Source organism: Anopheles merus, chromosome 3L, assembly GCF_017562075.2.
Source record: "Anopheles merus strain MAF chromosome 3L, AmerM5.1, whole genome shotgun sequence".
Lineage (NCBI taxonomy): Eukaryota > Metazoa > Arthropoda > Insecta > Diptera > Culicidae > Anopheles > Anopheles merus.
In genome coordinates this window covers 28201660-28212757 of record NC_054085.1, presented here as the reverse complement: position 1 = coordinate 28212757, position 11098 = coordinate 28201660, and positions in this window count along the sequence as shown.

The following is an 11098-nucleotide window of genomic DNA, read 5'->3' as shown; positions in this document are numbered from 1 at the left end:
TCGCTCCATCTCTCTAACTTAGGTGCTGCCGTTACTCGTTTTCAACAAGAAATTAAGAGATAAAACTCGACAGATAGCACTCGTTTCAATTCTCGGGCCTGCAGATGTAAAGCTTTACGGCCGATGGTTTAGGTTTTATGGTTTTTTCTTCTACTTTGCCCAGTTACGACTTCCCCTCAATTGGAAGAGGTTTTTCGGTGCCGGCATCCTTAACGGGATGTCCTAAGCCCTCTGTTTTTTTTTTTGCTCGGGAATGATGATTCCTTTTGATGTTCAAACGAGGCAAAATAGAAATCGACCACAGCCCTTTTTCCCTTTTTTTTTTCTCTCTCCTGAAGAGTTACTTTCGGGAAAAGGGGGTTGCATTTTCTACACCGAACGAGGAGGGTTTTTCATTAGGCAAGTTTATTTATGATGCCTTTCCGAGGAGTTCGAGAGGATTACCGATTCCGCACAGGAATTGACAGCAACAGCATAACAACAACACACGATATGACGTGGAAAATACGCAACCTGGTGCCCGTGTCTGTATCCTTTGCTTCTTCTCGGATCGGATTGTTTCTTTTTGCTCTCGTTTGCTTTCTCTAAATCCTTTCCAGAAGGATGCGACGACCTAATAAGCAATGTCCCCTTTTCATATTTTTCACGATCCTGCTCAAGATATGAACCGTTTGATGTTTTGCAGTATCGATAAGGGGAATGTGGCTTGGTTAAATGGCTTAATTTATTCGTCAGTTTTGTTTCAATTATACAATTCCTCCGATTCAAACGATTATTTCAAGATGTTTCTTCAATTTGCCCCTCAATGTATGCACACCGCATTGATCCGGTCCGCTGTCTGCTTACTTTTAAGCCGTTCCGGCTGCGGCTCAACGTGTTCACGCTTCATGGTTGCCTTCGGCCGCTGTCCAAACAGTGCGACGCGGTTTTGACAACAGCGTCTGCGGGCGGTCGAGAGGCCGTACGAACTCCTTAAGTGCTTTTGCTTGCACCAGAAGGCGGATGGGAACTTTCGTTGCGTGTCGAATTTGCCTTCCCAGTTTTGCATCTTTGTTGTGTTTCTTGCCCGTTGAAAAAAGTTGCTCTAAATCAAACGGTCAAGCAGAGGGAGGGCCCGAACGCCACTTTTTATCTTCGGTTTTGTTGTTGTTGCTGTTGTTGTTGCTGTTGTTGTTGCCTGATAAGAGAAGCCATTTTACAGTGTAAACTGCATACGGTTGCACTATCATCTACCCTTCACAGCGGGGACGAAAGGCCCGGGACACTTCCGGACGTCCGGTTCGAAGGACCAAGCAAGCAAGCAAGCGACGAAAAAGCAAGCGAGAAAGAAAGTGTAAAACGAAACAGAGCAACAACAACAACAAAAAAGGTAAAATGAAAATTGATTTCGGCTATAAATCTTCGAACACTTTGTGTGAGGCAGAGTAGCGAAAACAGAGCGAAAAGAAACTCTCCCGTAGGACTATTGCTATACGAAAACACACACAAAAACGCAGAGAAAATGAACGCAAAAAAAAAACAAACATAACAAAACTTGACGATAAAAATAGGCAAAAACCAACGAGGTAAACGCATCCGATACGAGGGTTTGCGGGCGTGCGACGGAGAAAAGTTCTTGCAGACAGGGCAAAAGTTTTCCCAGTTTTGCAGTGCCTGGATTCTACGACGATTTATAGTAACAGACGCGTGGGATAAATCTTCCTCCGTTCTACCTAAGCTAAGTACAAAGGAAGCCATTGCGTTCGGAGGTTGCTTCCCAAATTTGAAGATAAAGCTGGGATTTGAGGGGGGAGGTGTGTGTGAAACGAAAAGAGCTTCAGTCAAAATGATAAGACGTAAATATATCCTCCCATTTCTGTAGCAGAAAGCAGCAGCTCGAGGAAGACAAAAAAGCGAAACGATCGGGAAGGTAAAACATTGTAACGTTAACTTCGAGCAGCAGTAAAAAGCTGCTTCTAGTTTGCAGTGTGAAACAAACTTTCCCCCCAGCAACTTCTGCACCGTGCACAGCGAAGCTGCGATGCAGAAATTCTTCTTCTTCTTCTTCTTCTTCTGTTCCCAAAAAAGTCCTTAAGATCGATGGCATTGGAATCGTTAAGGTTGAGGGATGCGAGCAGTGCGACGGCTCGGGCTTAAGCTTCGAAACAGCAGTTTTCGCCAAACGGAAGCTAAACTTTCGAGCTATCTTTTGCGTCTAGTTGATGGAGCAACTTTTAATTTCTTCAGGAGATTGTTTTTTTTAACGTTCGTACTCTTCTTCTATGAGATGAGCATGTTTGGTAGCAAGGAATGGTAAGCAAGTTTTATGTTTAAATGACATTAGTTTTAGCATGGCTTTAGGAATCGGAATGATGTAGACGGTGTGTGTTTTTCGTGTGTTATTGGCAGGGAAGTGTGCGTTGCTATTTATTGATAGCTGATGATTTAAGCCGGTTTTTGTCATGGCATCTTTAGACTGAAGGAGTCTACAAAACCCGACTGCTTCTTTTGTGTATAGTTTTGTCGTGATATCGTGATGCGACAAGATAAAGTTTAATTGTGTGTTACTGTATGCTGTTTTTGTGTGTTGGATGACTTGGTGGAACTGTGCATTTGTTGCGTGTTAGTACAAAGATAAGGAAGTTAGTTTGTGATGAGTGTAAGTGAGAGTTATATTAGATTTGTTGATAGTATGAAGAGATGTGAAGAAAAAGTGAAGGGAAAGGTTTTAATTACTGAGAAGCTTTGACCTTTATTTTGTATGAAAAGCTCTTTAGTACTCACGTCTTTCCATGTGTTCATGATCTTTTGTGATATGTCTTTTGTTATGAATCACTTGTACAAAGCACGTTTCCGACTTTAAAAAAGCAAGTTTGTTTTTTAAATCTAGTTTATTGATAGTATTCATTGAATTTATTGAATTTTTGAAAAAGCTTTTTTTTATTAATCTGGTTTATTGATATTATTCCTTAATTCAATGTATGTACTTATTCACTTATTAACTGATTCTTTCAATTGTTGTGCTATACACTTTAATTTTTAAATTTTTATTAAATGATGGTTTTAAATAGCGTAGGGAGAATGTTTGAAAAACTTTTAACATTTTTATTAAATATTTAATTATTGACGATTTGTTTAATTTTGATAACCTCACCAATATACATGAACGTACATCATTATTTTCTTTATTTTCAAACATGCTTTTGTTTGTTCCTTATTTTTGATGCAAAATTTGTCCTCACCCTTGTTTCATTTTTTGTTTACAGAATGCTTTTCCTTGTAGATGTTCTTTTATAGTTTTGGTACAAATTTAATTTTTAATTAAAAAGAACAACACAACCATATCTACCAAAAACCATTTTAAATATAAACAATCTTCAATAAGCGTAAAAACGTGAGCAAACTCTCAAGATAATCATTTTTATGAAGAGAATTTTGTCAGAAAAGTAAATGAAAACAGTAAATGAGCCAATCCCATAAATAACCTCTTTATGCTCCTTCACAAAACACACCTTTTTCCCATCGCGTTACAACCAATGCAAATTATTGCACTAATAAGCGTCGAACCCTAAACTAACCGTTCAAACAAAACCACCAAACCACATCTCTAACACGAGCGGGCGCGCGCCCGCCTCGCTAGCGCCACTTTTACCGACCTTTGCAAAACTAACTCCCAACACGATAACGGTAAACAGTTTGTAACCGGAAATGGCCAGCTTTACAATGCAACCTGTCAATGGGAAACCCGCCACCCTTCCGGGTCAGGCTGGGCCCCGTTGGTGGACGGGAAAAGCCGCTGCTACCGGGACGGATTTATTGGCGTTCACATATTACGCTGCCGGACCGAGAGTGAGCGCGTTGTTAGCCACCTCATATTGCAGTTTTGCAAACACACACTCACAGTGCATAAAAAAACCCTTTGCATAAAAGCCAGCAAGTGAGGGAACCACCTAAGTGTGTGTGTGCATGCGCTGTTTGTTTCCTGTGCCGGGGAACTCGGGAATTTTATTACCTCCCGCCGTGTAGTGTAGTCCGCCACAACGTGTCAACGATTTGCAAGACCGAAGACCCGCCACGTTCGCGTGGCGTAATACTCTCTGCGTACCTGCGACGCCACCTCCATGATGCGAAATTCTGTGCGCTGTGGCATGAGATGGTCAGTTCCTTCTTTTTATTCCGCACCTCGATTGACCTCATTCACATGTGCCTGCTCGTTCGCAGTGCTGCTCGTGTGTCGGTGTTGGGAAAAACGGAAAGCTCATCGATAATGGGTCGGCTGGTTGGTCGGTGCGGAGCTTGGCATTGGTGCGCCACCGGCACATGACGTCGTGAAAGTCCCTCCAGCCCCGCATCGGTGACTTCGAGGTGTAGGCCGAGACCCCAAATGCGATCCCGAACTGTGCGCGTTGACTGCCAACGTCACGATGAGATGGCATGCGGCCAAAAACGGAACCGGGACCGGGGCACCGGGAGTTGATTAACGAAGGGTTTTACTTGATTAAATTAACTTCGGCGTTTAGGTTAGTCGTTGCGTATTCGAGTGTGTGTGTGTGCATTATAGGGAAAATTGGTTAGGCTCACACACACACACTCTCTCTGTTCACGTTTTATTGCGATACTTTGTTAACTCTTACATCGGGTGCTATTTCTGCACTTATGCGCTGACGCACGCCGTCCGTATGTAGATGGCGCCGTTTTCGCACACTTAGCAATAGGAGTTTAACCTTCGGTACAGAAAGACACACACACACACACAGTAATTTTAGCTGCAACCAGCAGCAGTTGATCATCATCATTTTTCGGTCCTCGCTTTCTTTCCTTGTTTGGTGACGATGATATACGAGCAATAGCGAGAGAGAGTGTGTGCCCGTGAGTTGCCGCGCCGGTTGCACGCCTTCGTCGTTAAGTGCAGATCGTAAAAAAGCCCCCCCGAAAGGTGACCTCCGGTAGACCGAAAAGTCTAATTCCGCAATACAAACACACACACACACACGCACAGACACACGAAACCCGGTAGCCCGCGGGACAGACAGTAAATTAAGGCTTTAAGGTTCGGTCCATCCCACCGGTCGGATTCTGTGTCTTGGTTGACAAGTCCATCCTCCCGAAATGGGTAACTAACTCATCCTACTTCGAGGCTCACCTCGACCTCTCAACCTTGGAATTATGTTGTTTGTGGTACGGGAGCCCGAAACCCGGGGGAATGGGAACCTCTGGTGGCTTTGTCTTTAAAACTTTTGCCCATTAAAAGCACTCCAGGTTGCCCTTCTGGTGGCTGGGAATGGGTTTTTATTCACGTCTTTTTTTATGACAGACACTCACACACACACACACACACACACACACAGTTCAGCCATTTCTCACCGGGTTTTTGTGGTAAGCTTTTAATGCAAAGGAGAAGAAACTAGATAAAGACGCGGCCACTCCGGCGGCTCCAACAGTGTGAATTAGATAGTGTGGAGAAGATAACGCTCAGTTGCAATTACATGTGGTTTGTCGGATTTTCGGATTTTGGAGCTGGAGTTGGAGTTTCTTCAGCTGATATTGAGAGCAAAGAACTGCAGCTACTATGGTGGAGGAGATTAGAGATCCAGCATGGTGTCCGGCCGGGTTTCCTGGAAAAGCAGTACGACGCATACATCCATAATAACCGGACGGGTTAAAGGTAGCGCGACGGTAGTGTCGCTGGCTGTCCGTCTAATCGGTATCTCTGCAGCACGCAGATTCGTGGCGTGCATATCTTAATTCTTTCCAAGTGCGCTCGGCCGGGTAGGGCAGTCGTACGTTTCGCCGTCACCTGGTCACCAACGGCGGGAAGCCATCGTCACCTTCGCCACGGTGAGGTGTGTGTGTCGTACGTGTTCACCACCATTGGGTCCATAATTCATTCCCCCGCTGGACGTTTATTCGGAGAGCCGGAATATTCCGGTTGTGCCGGCACAGTGAGTGTATGTATGTCTTTCTTTTTGTACTTCCAACAGCTTAGGACCTGAGTGGAAGGAAAAAAAAGTGTGGAAGCCACACATGACGCTCGGATAACCGGGTTTTTCGTGCTGCGACGTCTAAACCCGATAGCGCGCACTTCGAAACCAATTGCACTCACACGCACATTAGGGGTTCTTGCTGGTCGGCAACTGGTCAGTTCGCCGGTTCCTTCACTCCACTCTCTTTCCACTCGCTCTCTCTCTAGTTTGCCGGTCAAAGTGTCAACGGTGGTCGTATAATTTAAATAAACTGACTTCCCGGCCGGCACATACACCTCACGGACACTTTTTGCCGTGCCGTGGCGTGTGCAGAGAGGGGGAAATTGCTGTACGATATAGCCTACGGGTACCCGTTTTCCCCCGTTTGGAAGTGCGTCTGGGAGGGACATAGATTTTTCGTAGAATCGCTACACGGAGTAGTGGGGTAGAGCACAGGGATCGACAAACTGGTCAGAGAAAGGAGGCAGTTTTGATACAAAGAACGAGTAACAGTCTAGAATAGGTCTAGGGTCTTATGAAGAAGTCCTACTAAAAGGTATATATTGCCTCATGCAATTCTGATTAAACATATTTCTTGAAAAATTTTGATTGAAAACTTTATATTGAAATCATCACTAACACGTGAAAATCACTTCATTAATGATTAAGGCTTTTTTAGAATTATTTACTCAAATTTATCGTACTTAATAGTGTGTAGTCGAGTATGGGAAAGTTACAAAGAACATGGTTTGATCTGATATCTTGTTACTCCTATCAGAAAAAAAAACTCATTTTATGCCGTTTTATGACACTCAAATGATAACAAAAAAGTATCATCAGTGAAACGAATGTTCAGAATTGCAGATGATAATAATTTATCTTTTTTTTTGTAAATTGAAAATAATTTGATGAATGAGATAGTTCAACTTTACAATTAACGAGGGCTTTGAATTATCTACATAATAAATAGCTCTTAAGATTATAGAATTTTGAATAAAAAAACCGTTTAATCGTTTGAAATTGTACACTGGTGGACATAAAAATAGGAAAAAAAAATTGTGTGTTTTTTTTTTTGCGTGCACTAGGTGTGTCATCGCCAACAGTTCGAGGCGTACTGAATTTGCAATAGTCGAATTATGCCTTTTATACTCTCATTTTTGGTGCGCTACTTATCTGAGTTTTGAGTGCCGGCAGCGTTTTGCGGCAGTATAAAAGGAGAGCCAAATCGTGTTGAGCTTCATTCTTCCATCAGTGGTCAAGGTGAAAGGTTGCTGTTGAAAAATTCCACAAAATCATCATGGGTCGCGGAAAGCACTGCACACCAGAGGAGCGAAAACACATTCAGGGGCTTTATCGTGAGAACGTGCCAATCAAGACAATCTGTAAGGCGTTCGGCCGTTCACGGACGTTTGTGGACAACGCCATTCGTAGCGAGGCTACGGGTAAATCGACAGGTCGTCCGCGAAAAACAACGGCCGACGTTGACGCGCAGATTGTTGAGATAATCAAGGCGGATCCTTTCAAAACTTGCGCTCAAATCAAGCAGGAGCTTGGTTTGCAAGTTTCGGCGAAAACGGTGTCTCGCCGTTTACACGCCGCTGGGTTCTGTGCCCGGAGACCGCGGAAGGTTCGTAAGCTGCTGCCGCACCACGTAGAAGCGCGCATTCGGTTTGCCGAAGAACATTTAGCTGCATCCATCTTTTGGTGGAGTAAAATCATTTTTTCGGATGAGTCCAGAATCAATCTGGATGGTTCGGACGGCATTAAATACGTCTGGCGCCTTCCTAATCAGGCGTATCATCCGAAAAATACGATAAAAACCCGAAGTCACGGAGGCGGCCACGTAATGGTGTGGGGTTGCTTCTCCTGGCACGGCCCGGGTCCTTTGTTCCGTATCAACGGGACACTGAACTCGGAAGGGTATAGAAAAATACTTAGTCGTAAGATGTTGCCATACGCCCGACAAAAATTCGGAGACGAAGAGCATTACATCTTTCAGCATGATAACGACTCTAAGCACACATCGCGAACAGTTAAATGTTATTTGGCAAACCAGGATGTGCAAGTTCTACCGTGGCCTGCGTTGAGTCCTGACCTAAACCCAATTGAAAATCTGTGGTCAACTCTCAAGCGTCAGCTTAAGAACCAGCCTGCACGTTCAGCCGATGATCTATGGACACGCTGCGAGGTTATGTGGGAAAACATACCCGAAAGCGAATGCCGTAAGCTCATCGAAGATATGGCCAAACGCTGTCAGGAAGTGATAGCGAATAACGGTCATCACATTGACCGTTAGAATGTGTTTTCGCTCTGTGGAACACCGCAACACCTCCTCCCAACAACCACTTAAACAGTCCTTTTCAGGGCTACCAAATATTTCTGACAAGAACTATGTCTTTCGGTCACAGAAAAAAGTTCCTATTTTTATGTCCACCAGTGTAATATGTAGACACTTACAATCATTTGTCTTCCTAGAATAATTTTAAGGATTATTGCAGCGCAAAATTGAATTTCACTCAATACTTCCAATAAGTTGTACAAGAATCACAATCCCCAACACTCAACAACCTTACAACACTCGCAATTCATACATTGCCGACCACTGGGGTAAAGTAATTCTTTTATGCCATGACTGTGTGTGTGTGTGTGTACATCAGTACAGACGATTGTAATTTCATTTTCCTAACGGTGTAACGATGATTTATTCTCCTCGAATGTCGATTCGATGTCGCTGGGTGTTAAAGCATACCGTGCGTACCGATGTTTCTCTTCCCGGGGTCAAGTGCAACGATGGCGACTCCTACACGCTCTGGTCGCTTCTTCCGGCTGGGAAAACACGCTCATAACATCCAGTGTACGCATCGGACACAAAACGGGGAAGAAACCAATTCCAAACCAAAAATCCTAAAATCGGCCCCGTCCGGTACGAGGCGAGCGGTTCGTTAATTTTGATTTGTTTCTAATGAAATTTATTGCTTTAAATTTATTCCCCCATCCGCGATTAGGTGAAGATGACCGCGCGCCGAAGTGTGGGAGAGGGCTGCGAATTGATCGAACCTTCGAAAGATTCTTCCTCTCACCATTGATCACCTTCCCACCATTGACTGAACTTGCCGTACGCTGCTGATGGGAAATGTAGGAAACGCATGAAACGCGTGCTTCCTCATTCAACCTTCTAACGCACCGAGGGCCATGAGGTCAGCATATTTCTCAGCTTGAATGTTGTGTTTGGGCTAGCAAACCCTTCCTGTGTCCAACTTTGTTGTTTCAATGTGCTAATTTTGTTTGTTATGAAGCTAAAAAATCGAAACTTTTCGTCCCAACGATTGCTTTTTTTGAAGAAATTGCTTATTTTTGATCGTTTTGCATTAATAATATTTAATTCCTTTTTTCAAACCGCAAATAAAATTCCTTTCTCTCACCCTGCCAACAACAATGGCACGTCAAATTTGACATTTATATGTGAAACTGCGGCTGTTTTGCGATTCGTAAACCTTAGCTCCCACGCGAATTTGACACCTTTTCACACCCCCGCGCAAAGCAGCCGGGCGGACAGCAAAAAACCAGAAGCGTCCGGATTGGTTTAACAAATTGACCACCCCCGCTGTAAGAGCGCCGTTAAGCAAACACCTTCCCATCTACACACTGACAAACACAAACACACACACACACACACACACACACAAAATGACAGCCAGCGGAGGGCACCTTTTGTTTCTAATTGGAGCTTCTCCATTTTTGGTCGCAAGGGAAGGATTTTCCCCCATTTGGGTGGATCATCTGATCTTGATCGTTTTTTTGCCGCGGCACAGTCGTCGAGTCACATTCGTTTGGGCTTAGTTCCGAGACAGCTCGTTTTTTAAGTGCCTTTTTAACTACCGCCCGACAACTGGTGGTGGTGCGTTGATGCGAAATCATTTCGACAATAGAACCGCCGGCTTCGGGTACACACGCGCGTGTACGCTTGAATCGTTAAAATCGCATGAGTTTAAGCATTTCGAAAAAAAGAAGCAAAAAAGTGCGCCTCCAGGTAGTTGTTAAAGAGCTAGAGAAACTGCCAAAATCGCACTCGGGGGAATGGAGTTTAGGTTGGAAGTTTTTTTTTTCTTTTTTGCTACTACTCCTTCTTCGAACCAACCAGCAGAGGAACGCGCAACGAGAATTGGTCGCTGAACTGAGGTCTCGCTTCACGCACCGCAGCGCACCGGCCCGGTCAGCCATGCGTGAACGCTTGGCGCTTCATTCCTTATGGGCTTTCGTAGCCTTCTCTCACTCTTCCAACTGCGATTCTCTTTCCAACATTCACGCTCTAGCGAGAGGAGAGTTCATCGAAACAAACGGCGCCCGACATATGTTGCATGGCTTCTTTCGTAGCTTTGCAAAGAAAAACTCCGGTAGAGAGGGCAGAAACGTCACGCATAGCTTAAGCCAGTTTGGATGAATCGTTCACTCGGCGACGGTAAAAGAATTGGTGGAGGGGGTACGCAACAGACTTGCGCTAAGCCGGTGGGAATGAACGGAATCATTCTCCCACCACTTTTTTTGTCTCTGCTTACTGTGATGCGATGCAACAAGAGCGAGGGTCCCTTTCCCATTTTTGTTTTTCGTTGTTTCGGTTCACGAGGGAGATTCATTTGAAAGGTATTCATTTTAGCTTCGAGAATCGTCACTAGGAGCAATTGTGATGCATACAAGAAGAAATTGCATTTAGGAGGGGTTAGATGCTAATAAAAACAATGTTTACATGTTGTAGGCAATAGAAATGTGTTCGTTTTTAGTTGAATTATTTCACTTATTACTGTACTTTTTGTTCCAAATATAAACTTGCTCAATTGATTATTCAATAACATTATTAAAAATTTATCCGTTACTCCTGAATAAAAAAAAAAAAATTATTAAAAATTTAAGTTTTCAGCTCTGTGATTGCATTAATTGCCTCTAAAATGCAAAAGTCCCTAGCAGCAACCTAGAACGATGCGCAAAATGCTTGGAATTTCTTCCCTGATTCATCATACCTATTCATTCTCTTCCAAATGTCACGATCGCTACCTCTCTCCCTCATTCTCTCATTCTCTCTTTCTGCTGTTCATTCATTCGCAGACATCCCCACCCCAGTGCAGGCAACCGTTCATGCACGCTGTTCGACCAGCGCACGG